The 14,184-nt window shown below is 35.8% G+C and overlaps 1 long non-coding RNA gene across 2 annotated transcripts in view; it reads left to right on the forward strand.

Moving 5' to 3' along the window:
* LOC116444636 overlaps nucleotides 1-9,539 on the forward strand; it is a 32,487-nt gene extending 22,948 nt beyond the window's left edge. For both annotated transcript variants that reach the window (XR_004240419.1, XR_004240420.1), the window contains one exon: nucleotides 814-9,539. This is a non-coding gene — a long non-coding RNA (uncharacterized LOC116444636). The remainder of the gene's footprint in view (nucleotides 1-813) is intronic.
* Nucleotides 9,540-14,184: the final 4,645 nt, after the last annotated feature.

The raw sequence follows: 14,184 nt of genomic DNA on the forward strand, positions 1-14,184 counted from the left end.
TTGGAATGCATTTTTGTTTCCTTGAAGGGGACTCTTAATTACCAGCTTGTTGTTTGAAAAAGCTATTTATACAAAAGGTCTTTGGTACTTACTTATCCTGGTATTTTGATTTGACAGAAATAAATAGCAGCTAAAGATTTTTAAATGAAATATTTCCTGAGACAGGTAATATAAAAAATGCATTAATATACTCTTTCATTCTTGCCATCGCTGCTTGATCCTGGCAATCTTAGAGAATAAAGGATGAGATCCTTCTTGGAGCCCCTCAGAGGTGCAGTAAAAAGTCCCACAGCATAGAGAGGTGGCGCAAGCCGAGGCTGCCAATTGTACAGCAGCAGACCAGAGCCCACACACCTGTTTCTGAGACACTCATGAAGTGATTTGAGCAGACAAGAAATGAAGCAGGGTTAAGTCTCCCTGATTTCATCAGTAGCATTCAACTAATTCAACACAATTTTCTTTCTTAAAAATAAATTTAAAAATATTTTCTACAGAAAAGATACTGTACTTGCATTACCTGTACACTGAAACTGGGCAAAGTCCACACAAATTGCAGGTGAGATTTTCCTCATGGAGCTTCTTTGTTCCTCGGTTGTTGACTGTTCAAGTGCTGCTCACTAAAAGAACTCTGTGTCTGTACTCCACTGTATTTAAGCAGTCTTTTGACAGTTTTTCATCATTTCATGAAAGAAAAGAGCAGCAGTCGCTGCCTTTCCTTTGATCTATTCATACTGGCCTCACTGTTACTCCTATTGCTATTCATATTGCTATTCACTTCATGTTTTATTTTGAAATATTTTAATTTATCCACAGAATCAGAAGCTTCAGAGATGGCAATGACCCCCAAACCAGATCAGCGGTCAGAGCAACACAGAAGATCTACAAAAAGACCTCTCTGATCCAAATCTCCTTGAGCTCCATTACAAAGCTAACAGCCCCTGCCTTCAGCAGTCGAGGATTCTCAGCAATGTTTCATCATGCTTTGTGCTGAATAAGGAACTTCTTTGAGGATCCCAACACTAAACTTCCTTCAATGGGTCATTCCTTGTGCTCTCACACTAGAGGATATAAAATTCAGTCAGTACTGATTACATGGTTGCACCGTGGATCTCATGCACAGTAGCAGCTGCTTCACATATTTGTCTGTGAAAAAAGTTAGTGATATGAAAGCTTGCAGGTTACCTCTGTTTTTAGGGTTGCCATATTCTGTTTCTGATTTTCCCTACTCTGACATAAATTATTCTAGATTAAGATGTCTTTACGTTTCATATGTATCTTAAATATCAACTTCTCCTGCTGATAGTGTTAATTTTATACTCCCAACTGTTTTTTTCATGCTGAGAGATTTTCCTGTGCTTCTTAAACCCTCCACACAGTGTACCATGAGATCATGCCTAAAAGTGTCTCCCGTTTTTTGAATGTTGTAATCATACAAGTTAAGAGATGCCATTATTTCTGGCAAAATTTTTATTTCTTTAGAGAGTAAATAATAAAAAGATTAGACATCCCTGGCAGATTTTTAATGCCTCATTGTCTTCGAAGTTTCCCTGAGTTCCCTGGAGCAGTAATAGATCACTCAGGTGGATCTCTTCCCACTAATGGAAGCATGACAGGCCACTGCCACTGATACAGCCATTTTTCTGTGGCTGTTCAGTGTCAACAAACACGACTGACAAGAACTTGGGAAGAAAAGGTTTCTTAGCTTGAGTATTTTTTAGAGTGGGATTCTGTTGCCTAGGCATAAATGAGCAGTGAGTGACATGGTAGGAACTCTGGGGTGTCCAAGACATCCATGTCGGTCTGGCCAAAGTGTCACGGGGCTGACAAGAAACCTGCATCCTTAACCAGGATACATAGAGTCCAAGCAGAATGCACTCTATGATACCAGAATCAACCATGAATATTTTCTGGGTTCATATAAAATATATAGGTTGGTATAAAAATTTTTATTCTATTCTCGGGGGTTTTTTCCTACAGGTTTTCCATTTCTATAAGGTCTCTATTACTCTGTGCACAAAATTGAAGTCTTAAGTTTAACAAAAAATCAAAACACCAAAGCCAACAAATTCTGGGCTTCTCCTACCCCTATATAGGATGTTCAAGATTCCAGAAATTTCAGAATCAAAGAAAATATATTATGAAAGGTATTTTCCTTTGTAAACCACAGAAATATGTGCTATCACAGGTCTGAATTTTTAACTATTATGAACTCCTCGATTTTTAAAAGTCAACCGATGGCTACCAAGAGTTTATTATTTCCAAAAAATCTGAATATAATTTCTTTGTACAGGATTCCCATTAATATGCTCAGGTCTTACTTCTATGAGCACTGTTATCTTGTAAAAACCTAGCAGGTGATACTATAAAAGCTGCTCACAGATGATTATAACAAACTTTTTTATCCTGTTCTATTTTTTTAAACCAATATTTTAAAGAGAACTTGTCTTGTACCAAAAGTTTCCCTTCTGCAAATTTTCAAATCTTGTTAAAAATTAAGTTCTGAATTCTCCTAATCAGAAAGTATGTACTATCCTATATATTTTTTACATAATATAAAGAAAAATTAATGAACCAGACATAATCTGAAATATCATCAATTGTTTTGATGATATTTTCATACATCATTTTGTACTTTCATATATCACTTTGCACTTTCCAATATTATTTGTACCTTCAAACATATATTGTGCATTTTTGCAGGCGAAGGTTCAGGGTCATTCTGAAATTCTGCTCTTCTGTTCTGCATAGCACAGAATTTATGTAGTGAATAGTTCCCTCTTGCTAACTACAGTAATTTATTTTCAACATTTCTGTCATGTAAAGCCTGGTTCAAACTTATTTGTAAGAGAGAAACTGAATGTTAGAAATATATTTTGATGTAGTATATCGGCATAAGATGGGAGCTGAATGTGTGCCTGGATTTTAAATCTCTGAATGCCTACTTAATAAGGTAATTTGGACAAGGTTTGTTTCTCACTAATGGCTTGTGCCAGCCTAGCACAATGTGTCCTGGTTGTTGGCTTGGTTGTGAAGGTGCTGCTGCAATACAAATATGTGATAATAAAAGATACTCATCCTGCTGAACTTAACCTGTAACATCCCATTTCTCCAGCAACAAGGCCAAGCTCTTCTGCACTAAATCAATTCTTTTTCTCATTTGAACCTTCTTAAAATTCCACATGCGGGTTTCCAGCTAAGTCATTACAAGGACATATCCCAGAGTTTTAGTCATTTGAAGCAGCACAAGGAAATAAGTGGAAGATTGATACTTGCACTGATGTATTTTTATTTACTGATCTTCTGTTTAGTGCACTTAATTTATGTCAGATAAATCACTTGAAGTCTTTTCAAAGATCAAGTGGGTAAAATGTCATAGCATTAAGCATAAGTATCCATTTCTTTCCTAAAGGTCTTCTTGTCCCTAGGTACATGCATGTAGAAGGCTCTTGGGGAAGAGCACATATATTATTACAGACTCTTGTTGTTTGATTTTTATAATATTCCAATCTTGTTTTTGTCTGGATTCAATTTACAGAAGTGAAGATTAGCTCTTTTATTTAAAAGAAAGATTGCTGAGATTAACAGTTGAAAAAGAAGCATCTGTATCTATGCAGTTGAAAATGTAGTTGTTATTTTTTCCAATCAGCAAGATTGAAGTCACCAGGTGGTGCTATTACATAGTATTGCAATACCTCCTTCTGTAATTTGTTTAATTTTTTTTTTAGAAAATGTTGAATAATCCCTTTGCCTAACAGTTGAGAGATGCTAAAGGGCACATTGACCTGTGACTTTTATCTTGGGAGTAGAAGGACCTTGTGGGAGGTGGGAATAGGTGGCTAAGGTTGTTTTCCTCTAAAACACTATAGTTTGCATTCTGGCTGTGGTAGACTTTGTTCCTGGTCTGAAATAATACATAACTTATATGACCTGCAATGTATTTTATGGCCCCTTGAACCGTAAGGAAAACAAAATAAAACTTCGAAGGGCATCCAAAATTATGTCAGGAAGAGAAAACAGACGTCAGGAGGGATAACTATGCTACTGTTTGTATGGAGAATATTATCATGACTTTGAGGGGATGTTACTTCTTTAAGAAAAAGTCTTCATGATTAGTTTCCATCTCCATTGGATTAAATTGGAGACAATAAACATTAGAGTAACTATTAATTGAGGTGACATTGATTTAGATTTTTATCAGCAGAACCAGTGGAAATCCTATAAATGTAAGTTGAAAAAAATAAAAAGGGAGAAAGGTAAATAGTCATTATCTGCCAGTACGTGTGGTGGCATAATAGTGATAAAGAAAAATACCTAAATGGAAAGGTAGCCATCTGGAGTTTAAGAGAATAATGATTCAATCAGCTTCCAAAGATTCAGCAATTTTAACATAAAAAGTCTTGTTAGAGACTAAGATGAGACTCTTTTATCACCCTGTACATGGAACGTGGATGGTGTTGCTTATCTCACCTCATTAGCATTTTAAGTAATTGGAAAGACAACTGTGTAAAGAGAATCTGATGAGGGGAGTAGGGGAAAAGCTTTCCTGGTAGCTATTGATATTTATTTATATAGTTCATACAGGTATGTGCATTTATTTTTTCCAGGATAGGCTTCATTTTTGAAATGACTCCTGATGCTGATTTTCTTCCTTTGGTGGGGTTTAACTACCGCATGATGTCTCTATAAATTGAATGCAATCACTTTTAAGAATATCAAGAATTAGTGGTGTAGCTGCATGATGATCAATATGAATAATGTCCCCCTTTTCTGCCAGTTTTTAAGTAATTTCTCTAATGGTGGTGACTTTGGCAGGACTGAGAAAAATAGCTTACTTATACAAAGTCTTTTATTTTATATCTAAACCATATCTGAAATACCATTCAGTTAAGCTTTAGAAATAGACATTTATTTCTGCTTGAAATATAATTTCAAAATGTCTCAAAATAATTCTAGATCTGTAACAAATGTGTACATCAGAAAGAAAGGGAACAGATACATTTTCTTCTTTCCAGAATGGTGTTTTTGTTCTCTTTTACTAACAAGTTATGATAAAGCTCCATAGTTAATGCAATTTAGGACACGGCTGTCTTGGATGGACTGGGATATGGGTCCAAATTAAAGCTGTTCTTGAGAGAAATCACTTTTCTTTTTAATTTGTCTGACCTAATAAACAACTTCTCATATGAATAATAGTAAATAGAATTGGTTACTGCTATCTTTAACAGTTTAATATTGTCTTTCATGTATACAGTGTTGAAGAAGAAAATAATTCATGGATTGTATTTCTGTGTTACGCTAGATTACTCACTAAAATATACTTTTAATAGTTCATATCATTTTCATTAACCTCTTGATACTCTATTCATCTCCATTAGAATAATATCATACAATCAAACCAGTAGAAAAAAACAGACTATTTTAGAGGCAGAAATCAGTAGGAGGCCATGTAAGAAAAAACCCAGATTTTAATAAGATTAAATCTTCAGCTTTTTTCTTTTTTCTCTTCTCCAATTTCCTCTGCCTGAGCATTTCTTGCTATTAATTGCATTTCTATACTGTCTTCCATTCTGCTCTACTTCATTAATATGAGGAACTTCAAAACAGGCTCATGGGTGCAATGCTAAAAGCTTCATAGAAGATATGAGAAGCAGCACAGTAACATTGTTGAGTAACATTTATCTAACACTGAAATTTACTGTGTTGTTAGTGTGCTGCTATCATTAGACCTTTCCTATTTCCATCCCTGCATTTACATCACAAAAACTGAATAAGTTCTCTAGATCCTAGAGAATATTTCTGTTTTAATGATTAAGTCATTAGTTAATTTATAAAACTAACACATCACTAGTTTTCAAAATGCCATCTTTATTTTGAACTTTATGCCTGAGTTATATGGTGCAACACTTTGTTCTGAACCTTGATGATGTGTGACTCCGAAATCATATTCTACAAGGATTTTAATAAGGAGGAGGTTGGCAAAGTGAGACTGTATCACAAAAAAAGGAATGCTTGCTGAATAGGAGAACAGTTCTATTTATACACATACTGTTTGAACACAGAAAATGTGTACGATTACATACCTCCTTTGCTGATTTATTTCTTTATTTTAATCTCTAGATAAATACAAACTTCAAGATGCCGAAAATATGTTTTTTCAGTCTAAGAACATTTGGGAGACTTGTTCTTCTGGGAAGAAGAAAATAAGATTAAATATAAGAATAGTCTTTTATAGAATAACTCGTGGGTTACTTGAAATTTCTCCCTACCCTAAGAGAACAAAGAGGACTTGAGCTGACTTTTGTGCTTAAGGCACATCTAGAAGATATCTCTTCTAGAGACACCTAGAAGAAAGGAGGTGTCCCTTGAAAGAGGGATTTTGAAAGTCTGCTTTTTCTCTCTTGATATGCAAGATTTCCTCCTGAAGTGAGTGGAAGTTTTAAGTGTGTACAGAATGGAAAAGCAATAGCAAGGTTAAAAGAAGATCCAGCTGTAAACCACGAAAATTTGGGAAGCAGTGAGGGCAGTAAGACCCCAGGCTAATGCCATGGAAATTAAAATATATTTATGTGTAACCCCTACAGGAAGCAATAGAAGTTTACATGTGGTGAAGTTTATTTTCTCTAGTATATTAACTCTGTTCTCATTGCTAAAGAATTCCTGCTTTTTACTGAATGGCAAAACAGACTGTGTTTTGTTGTTGAAAAAACCCACCTCAGTATTTTTAAAATTATTTTTAGAACAAATTATCCTCCACCTCTCTCACCAATTTGTAATGCAAATTTTTCCAGTCAGTTTATAATTTTAGGAATCTAATCCTGAAAAGGATATCCAAATTTAAATAACTAAATAAGATGAATACCATCCATGATTATTTTCTACCTCTAAAGAATTTACTTTCCCTAATTATAGCTACAGCTACTATTAAGAGACATTTTCAGGAAATCAGAAATAGGCTAGTAGGACATGCAGAGCGTCTAGATGAAGAAGGAAGATAATTAATTCAGATTAATACTATTAGTAAAATCTCTAAATATACCAAGATGTTTACTTTTCCATTTAGAGGACGGATACAGAAAGTAAGTGGTTTTCCACATATCACCCAGAGTAGTTTTAATCCACATTCCCTGGACTAAATTTGGTCTCCTATAATTTCCATTCTTTCCTCTAATTTGTGATATCCCAAATGAATCTCCCAGTTCCTGAACCTTCTCCTTGCAACTGAATCTTGCTTCTGGAATGAGCTCAGTGTTTTGCCAGCCCACTTTCCTGAGACCTCTCACCTGCTGTAGTTCACATTTACAAAATGAAGGTCTCAGACACCAGCGAACCCAAAATTCTCAAAATTTATCTTTCCTGATCAGTGTTTTGTCGCTCCTTTCTTAAATACTGCAGAGATGAGCAGGTCTCTTTTGTAAGAGGAATGGGATGGGGGAAAAGTATTTTAACCATGTTTTCTTAACATATAAATGGCAACTAGAGTGCATATGCACATCTGCATTTAGCAACACATTTTAATATAATCTAACATGTTAATAATTTCATTAAAATCTGAAAATGTTCTAATAGAATCTTAACTTCTAAGGCCTCTGAATGACGTCTCTACAGCTGTAATTTTATGTGTGTCTTTAATCTTCTAAACAGCTTTAAAACGAGCACTTCACTGATTATAAACTACAACACATTTATGCATTTTTTTGAATTAAATAACGTGGTGTGGGGTTTTTTTGTAGTAGGAACACGACATTTTCTGAAAGAATAAAATAACTTTTTAACTTTATAATCTCAGATTATACAATAAAGTAAGATTTCTTCTAGCAATGAGAGACACCAGCTCGGTGTACATTTATTTGTATTGATGATTATTTATCAAGGCTAGACTTTTCTGAGAATACCAAGAAATTGGGCTATCAGCTATGAAGTTAATCTCTGTTGAGATAATAAAACCATTTAATTAGCCATATTAATACAGTTAGAAGCATATTCAATAACTGTTTTATATTACTAGAAAAAGAAAAGGTACTACTTGCTTATTGAATCACAATTCTGTTCAGTATTAATTTGTTATGTGGGAAAAAGAAGATCTTTAAAAAAACAGAAAAGAAATGAAAAGTTCCCCATAGATTTAGCCTGAACTACTAAATAAAAAGAATTAGGCAATAGATACAATCTAAGAAAGTTAATTGATAATGGCTCACATTTTTCAGCAGATAAAGCACAATTGATTTCATAAACAGTAGAATCATATTACTAAGATATGATGTATACTATAACATTTCTGAGCTAGAGAAAAATAACTAAATAATAAGTATTAAACTAAAAGAAAACCATAAAAAAGGGAGCTCTTAAGAGTAGTTACAATAACAAAACAGATGACAGACAACAATATGCATGTTAGCAAAGACCAATCAATTTATGTTCTTGAGTCTACTTTCAAGGACATCACATCAAGAGCATCTCACAGAACAAAAAACAATCTCCTGATAGTAGTCCTTTCCCTGGAGGGAACTGATATCTAAACCAGCAGAAGTATTTGTGAAAAACAAAAGAATTTACCATACAAACCAAAATTGGGCAAGGAGAAAAAATCAGAGTGATGACTTTAGATAATTAGTGAAATACTGTTGTCCTAAATCTAGAAGGAGTTTTATGGGCTGCTTCATCAGGCTTACCCAGCTAATTAGGAATTTAGGATCCAGTCTGAAATATCTGTAGAAAAATTGTTTAGGGGTCAGACACTCCAGTAATTGTATGCATAATATATTAAATAACTAATAAATAATAATAATAATAGTAATTTAAAATAATTAAATTAAATTATCTTTTTGTTTGAAATTTTTTACTAGAATAAATATCCAGTTGTTGTTTTGTCTTTCTTTCAAGCACATTTGGAATATGAAGATCTTCTTTGAAATGTGAAGATCTTCAGAGAAATAAAGCCATTCTCTTTTTTTCATCAAGTAGGGGTGGTCTGTGTACTGAAGCACACAAGCTGTTTTCATGTTCTCTCAAGTAAATCATAATGTGATGGGTGAAACAGCAGGTCTTCATAATTGCCATAGTGAAAATAATTTGTCATCTGAACACAACTCCATTTAGGGAGCTCAAACTACTTACTGCATTTTTATCTCATCAGAAGAAAAACCTGAGGAGATATATGGATGTCTCTGCTACATTCAGGTTTGCCTGGATGTAGTCTCGCTTCTGACCATTTCCTTTGACTTTTATGTATATTGATGAATTAGTAGGTCACATTTTTCAGAATTATTGAGTAGCCTTAAAAACAAGTTTCAGCTGACTTCTATGACTTGAAAGAGGAACTAGGTTTTATCTCCTTCAGACCTACTTTAACTCTGACTTTCATGGAAAACAAGATTTTTGGGGTATCATTTCACTGTAGAAACAAGATGAATTAATCAGGATATAATGTGGATGTAGTTTTCTGAAGAGACCTTATAGCACTCTTCAGTGCTTTCAGGGGCTACAAGAGTGCTGGAGAAGGACTTTTTACAGGGGCATGTAGTGACAGGGCAAGGGGAATGGCTTTGAAATGACAGAGGGCAGGTGTACATTAGATATAAGGAAGAAATTCTTTACTGTGAGGGTAGTGAGGCCCTGGCACAGGTTTCCCAGAGAAGTTGTGGATGCCCCATCCCTGGGAGTGTTCAAGACCAGGCTGGATGGGGCTCTGAGCAGCCTGATCTAGTGGAAGGTGTCCCTGCTCATGGCAGAGGAGATGGAATGAGATGGTCTTTAAGGTCCCTTACGAAATCCAAGCCATTCTATGATTCTGTAGACATGCTAGAGCTTAAAAAGGAAATGGAGAAGAAAGGACTGTCTTTCTGTCTTAAAGAATTTCAGCATTCATCTGGACTCACGAGATTGAGATATCTTCTCTTGAATTACCGTAAAGTAATGAGTAGGGCCATCTAATCAGTTTACAAATCTAGATCCAAACACTCTTCTCCAAACAAATGGTGAGGAGGAGTTTGAGAATGGGGACAGATTGCAGAAAAAGCTTTCCACTAAGGCATTCAAAAGTTATACCTAGCCTCAAGTTTCAATTTATTACTTTAATGTTCGAACTGGGACTATTCAGTTTTGGTTTCAAGAAGACTGCCATCTGGCTTACTCAGAACATAGGCAGGATGTGCTCATGTCTGCATGTCAGCCTCTACATACCTGGACATCTTGAGATTGTCATCCTATGTCATTTTTGGCAAGTGCAGCTTTTCAGCACCATTAGTGAGCTTGCTGAATGAGTACTGCAGGAGCACGCCCAGGATCAGTGAGTGGTATGGCATTAATCCTTTGCAGAGACCAGCTCCTGGAGCCAAGAACATGGAGCTATCTTGTTTAAATCTTTATTTTGAATCTCTAAGCAAGATTTATCTAGTGCAGGACACTATACCTGCATCCTGACTCTGTGTGAACTTTACAGCATATATTTGATTTCAGCACGTAGTGTGAAGGTATACACTGGAAGAACTGACTTCCATTTTATAGTTCCTAAGGGATGTGAAACATTAATGCTCTCCAAAGCTTCAAGAGGCTTTGAAGTGCTCAATAACTTCTGTATTGTGCTGTTAATATTAACTCCACAGGGATGGATTAGTCATTCAGAACCAGTTAAGATTTTGTGTACCATGTGTTTGTTTCCTTTTAGGAAATATTTACTTATACTTTTCATATATCATCATATATAAATACATAAGAAAAAAAAGACAGATATAATTTTCAGATCCTGTGGTCATAGACATATTATTTGAAAGATTAGAAAGTATTTACTGTCTGTTAATTCTCATTTATATTGGCTGGGTTTTCAGGATAATTTGCATTCTATATTGCAAATACTCCGTTAGGAATTACTTTGATGATAAAATTTAAAATAGGATCAGCAAACTCAAAAATGCATACTGATAAAAATTGGGTTTAATTTAATTAGAACTGTATAAGCTAAAAATATCTATATTGATATGTGCTTACATTGAGATATGCTATTGAGTTATGGGTCACTGTCTTTTAACTTGTTTCAGTCATTTAGCTCTCTTAAAGTCCCACTAAGATAGAAATACTGAGAAAGCAGATTGCTTATAATTAAAGCAGAAATGAAGAAAGAGAATACATTTATCTTTTAAATTTAATGTTATCTAGTTTCCAAGATGTCATTGCAATATTACTGCATTGTATATCAATGAGATATTATACAAGGCACATCTGAAGAAGTGAAAATTACCTGACCTCACAGGATAAAAAGGTACCAGAAATGAGATATGCTTCAAAATGTCAAAAAAAAAAAAAAGCTACATTTACAAAACCTGGGCAACATCTTAACTCAGGATTTTCTTGGGTTTTATTTTTATTATGTGTTATTTCATAGGAGGAAAAAAAATAATACGTTATTGCAAAACAATCTCCAGAACTTAAAGTAGTTTTGCTAATGTAAGTAGATGTTCTTGCTAAGGGGTGCTTACAGCTTCCTCTGGGACCTGATAGAACCTATCAGCTGGCCAGTTTGAATATGGACAATTCTTTAAGCCACTTAAAGTTGTGACCGCCTCTGTGATACACACTTAAGAATAGACAACCCCCCCCAGCTCTGTCTCGTTTCCGGCACTGGGACAGGTGACTGCAGGCCCTGTGTGGGGGCCAGCGGGCCCGGCCAGGCCCTGCTTGGGCCAGGCTGGGCTGGGCCACGGCCATCCTGGAGCCGATGGGCCCTGTTCCACCCACGGAACCACCCCCACAGCCTTGCCATGGGCAGCCGGAGCAGCCCGGCTCCCCCTCTCCAGTGCGGCCAAAATTCAGCTGAAGCTACCCTGCTGTCCAGCAAAAGATCATGTGACCGACAGCGATAAGCGAAGTTCCAGCTGCAAGGCCCGGGTGGGATTAACCCTTTTAGTGCTGTGAAGAGCTGAAAACCTGAGGGAGTAGAAAGAGGAGATGCTTAATGCTGAAATTCTCTTATAAAGCTATGATATATCAGAGTACCCGTTGTAATTTCATGAAGGCATGGGGGGTGGAGCGTCCAACTTGTACTTGTGAGCAAAAGCACCTGCACTGAGATAGGCAGATGCTGAAGCAGCTGTAATTTCATGAGAAGTTTGAACAGGGAGAGATGGAAGCGATGAGGACTTTTGCTCCAAATGGAAAAGGAGAAAGCCTCAGTTCCTAGAGATGCTCCGAGATAGTCCTAGAGATGAAGATGAGGAGGACCCTTTGCTCCCAGGGAAGGAGGAGGGCCTCTGTTCTTGGAGATGAAATACTCCCAGAGATGGGTGAAGAGAACTTTTATTTCTGAACGGCTCAACCTTAAAATTGTACCCCAGTAATTCAAGAGTGGACCCTCAAAAGTAGTTGTGGGAAAAGCTGCAAGTCGGGGGAAGGGACTCACATGTGAGCAGAGAACCAACTCGGGCAGCTGTCACGTCGTGATAATGTTTTCATAGCATGGGCAAGAGAGACTCCTCTTTCTAAATGGACTGAACAAGGTTATTATGGAAGTGGTAAACAGCCTGAACATCTCAAGGGTTTTCTTTTTACATTGTCAGTGGGAGAAGGGAGAAAGGTGGGGGGGGGAGGAGAAGTGTTCTGAAGGTGTGGTAAGATTTTTTTCTTCTTCTTTTAGGTCTGTTAATAAACTTCTTTATATTCTTTCAAGTTTGGTGCCTGCTTTGCATTTCTCCTAATTCTTATCTCACAGAAGGTAAACAGTAATGAGTATTTTGGACCAAACCACTACACTAAATTGGTGTTTCCGCCTGGTTACAAACGGAACCCGCTACAACAATTTATTGTGTTTCACTAAAGCAGGGACATTAAGCATATTTTAAACAGTTTCCTGTGAAACAGTTCAAGATATTTGGCCTCCAGTCTCATCACAGCTTTTTTGGAGCTGTGTTTGAGCACTTTGTACATGTCTCCATTTGGGATGCAGTGAACTTTTATTTGCATCATTATCAGTAAGTCATCTCGGTACATTTCTTAAAGGCAAGATATTAACTGTGATTATCTAATATTTGTTTTGCATAGCAAAATGAAATAGAACTGTTGTCTGGGGCCAAAGAAAACTGTTTGCCAAAATCAGTAAATATATCAGGAAAATTTCCATTGAAAAATATTTTCCTGAGACAACAGATTTCAAAACTTAGTTTCAAAGCTGTGCAAATGTTTTCATTTGGTGGTGATCTTTTGAACATTTTATTTATAATTGACTTTATGCTAATGTATATGTGATAGCTTAGTGTCCAAATTTAGCTATTCAATATGTTCATTTATGTATTTGAATATGAAGCATTTATTATACTAAAGAAAGCGTAGGTGAATTTTAGTTTTTTGTTATTGCTGTGCTGAATTACATTTCCTTCTTCCCACACTTCAAAATTATCTTTTTTTTTTTTCCTAAGAATATCGGACTTTTACTCTTGCAATTTTTGCTTTTTCTTTTATTACGAGAACTTCCTGGAGAGCAGAAATCCCTACTACTCTTTTTTGTCATGGTTTAGGAATGGCAATTCCCAATTCAGTGTTTCCACTGAAACACTCCAAACCACTAGTCACTTACTCATTCCCACTGCTGATTCCCCATGGCTACTGCAAAAATTAACCCTGTGCTGGCCGGAACCAGGAGCTTTATATTTTCTTTTCTTCATGAACTCTGGCTGTTTGTTTCTGTGTAGAATTATATTTTATTCCAGAAGGGGTGTTTTTACTGTTGTTCAACCCTAGAAAAATGTTGACAAATAAGCCACATTCATGTGTTTAATCTTCAAATTCTAAGAATTCAGAGTTCTGAGAAGTTTCTCTATAACTATATTCAAGGCTGTATAAACACAAAAAAAGGCACAGGTTGTTTATAAGTGACAAATAAGGAGTGTTAATTTGTTTTTCTGGCAGAATTCAGCACAAGCTTGAAAATAATGATTAAACAACATTCAGTAAGTACTACTGGCAGAAAAAAAAGATTTTTTTAACACATTCTACAAATTTAATTAAAGAAACTCTTGTAAGAATGTGGAGTTCATAACAAAACATACACAAAAGTAGCATCTCTTTAAAAATTCCATAGCTAATGCAGACACTTTATTTTATCATGATTTGTAAACAACTCCCATAAAAAAACTGGGGACAGGCAAGTGGATGGTGTGACTCAGGTAGTGTAGTATCACTTTCTCTCACTGGGTGGGT

Source organism: Corvus moneduloides, chromosome 5 (assembly GCF_009650955.1).
Source record: "Corvus moneduloides isolate bCorMon1 chromosome 5, bCorMon1.pri, whole genome shotgun sequence".
NCBI lineage: Eukaryota > Metazoa > Chordata > Aves > Passeriformes > Corvidae > Corvus > Corvus moneduloides.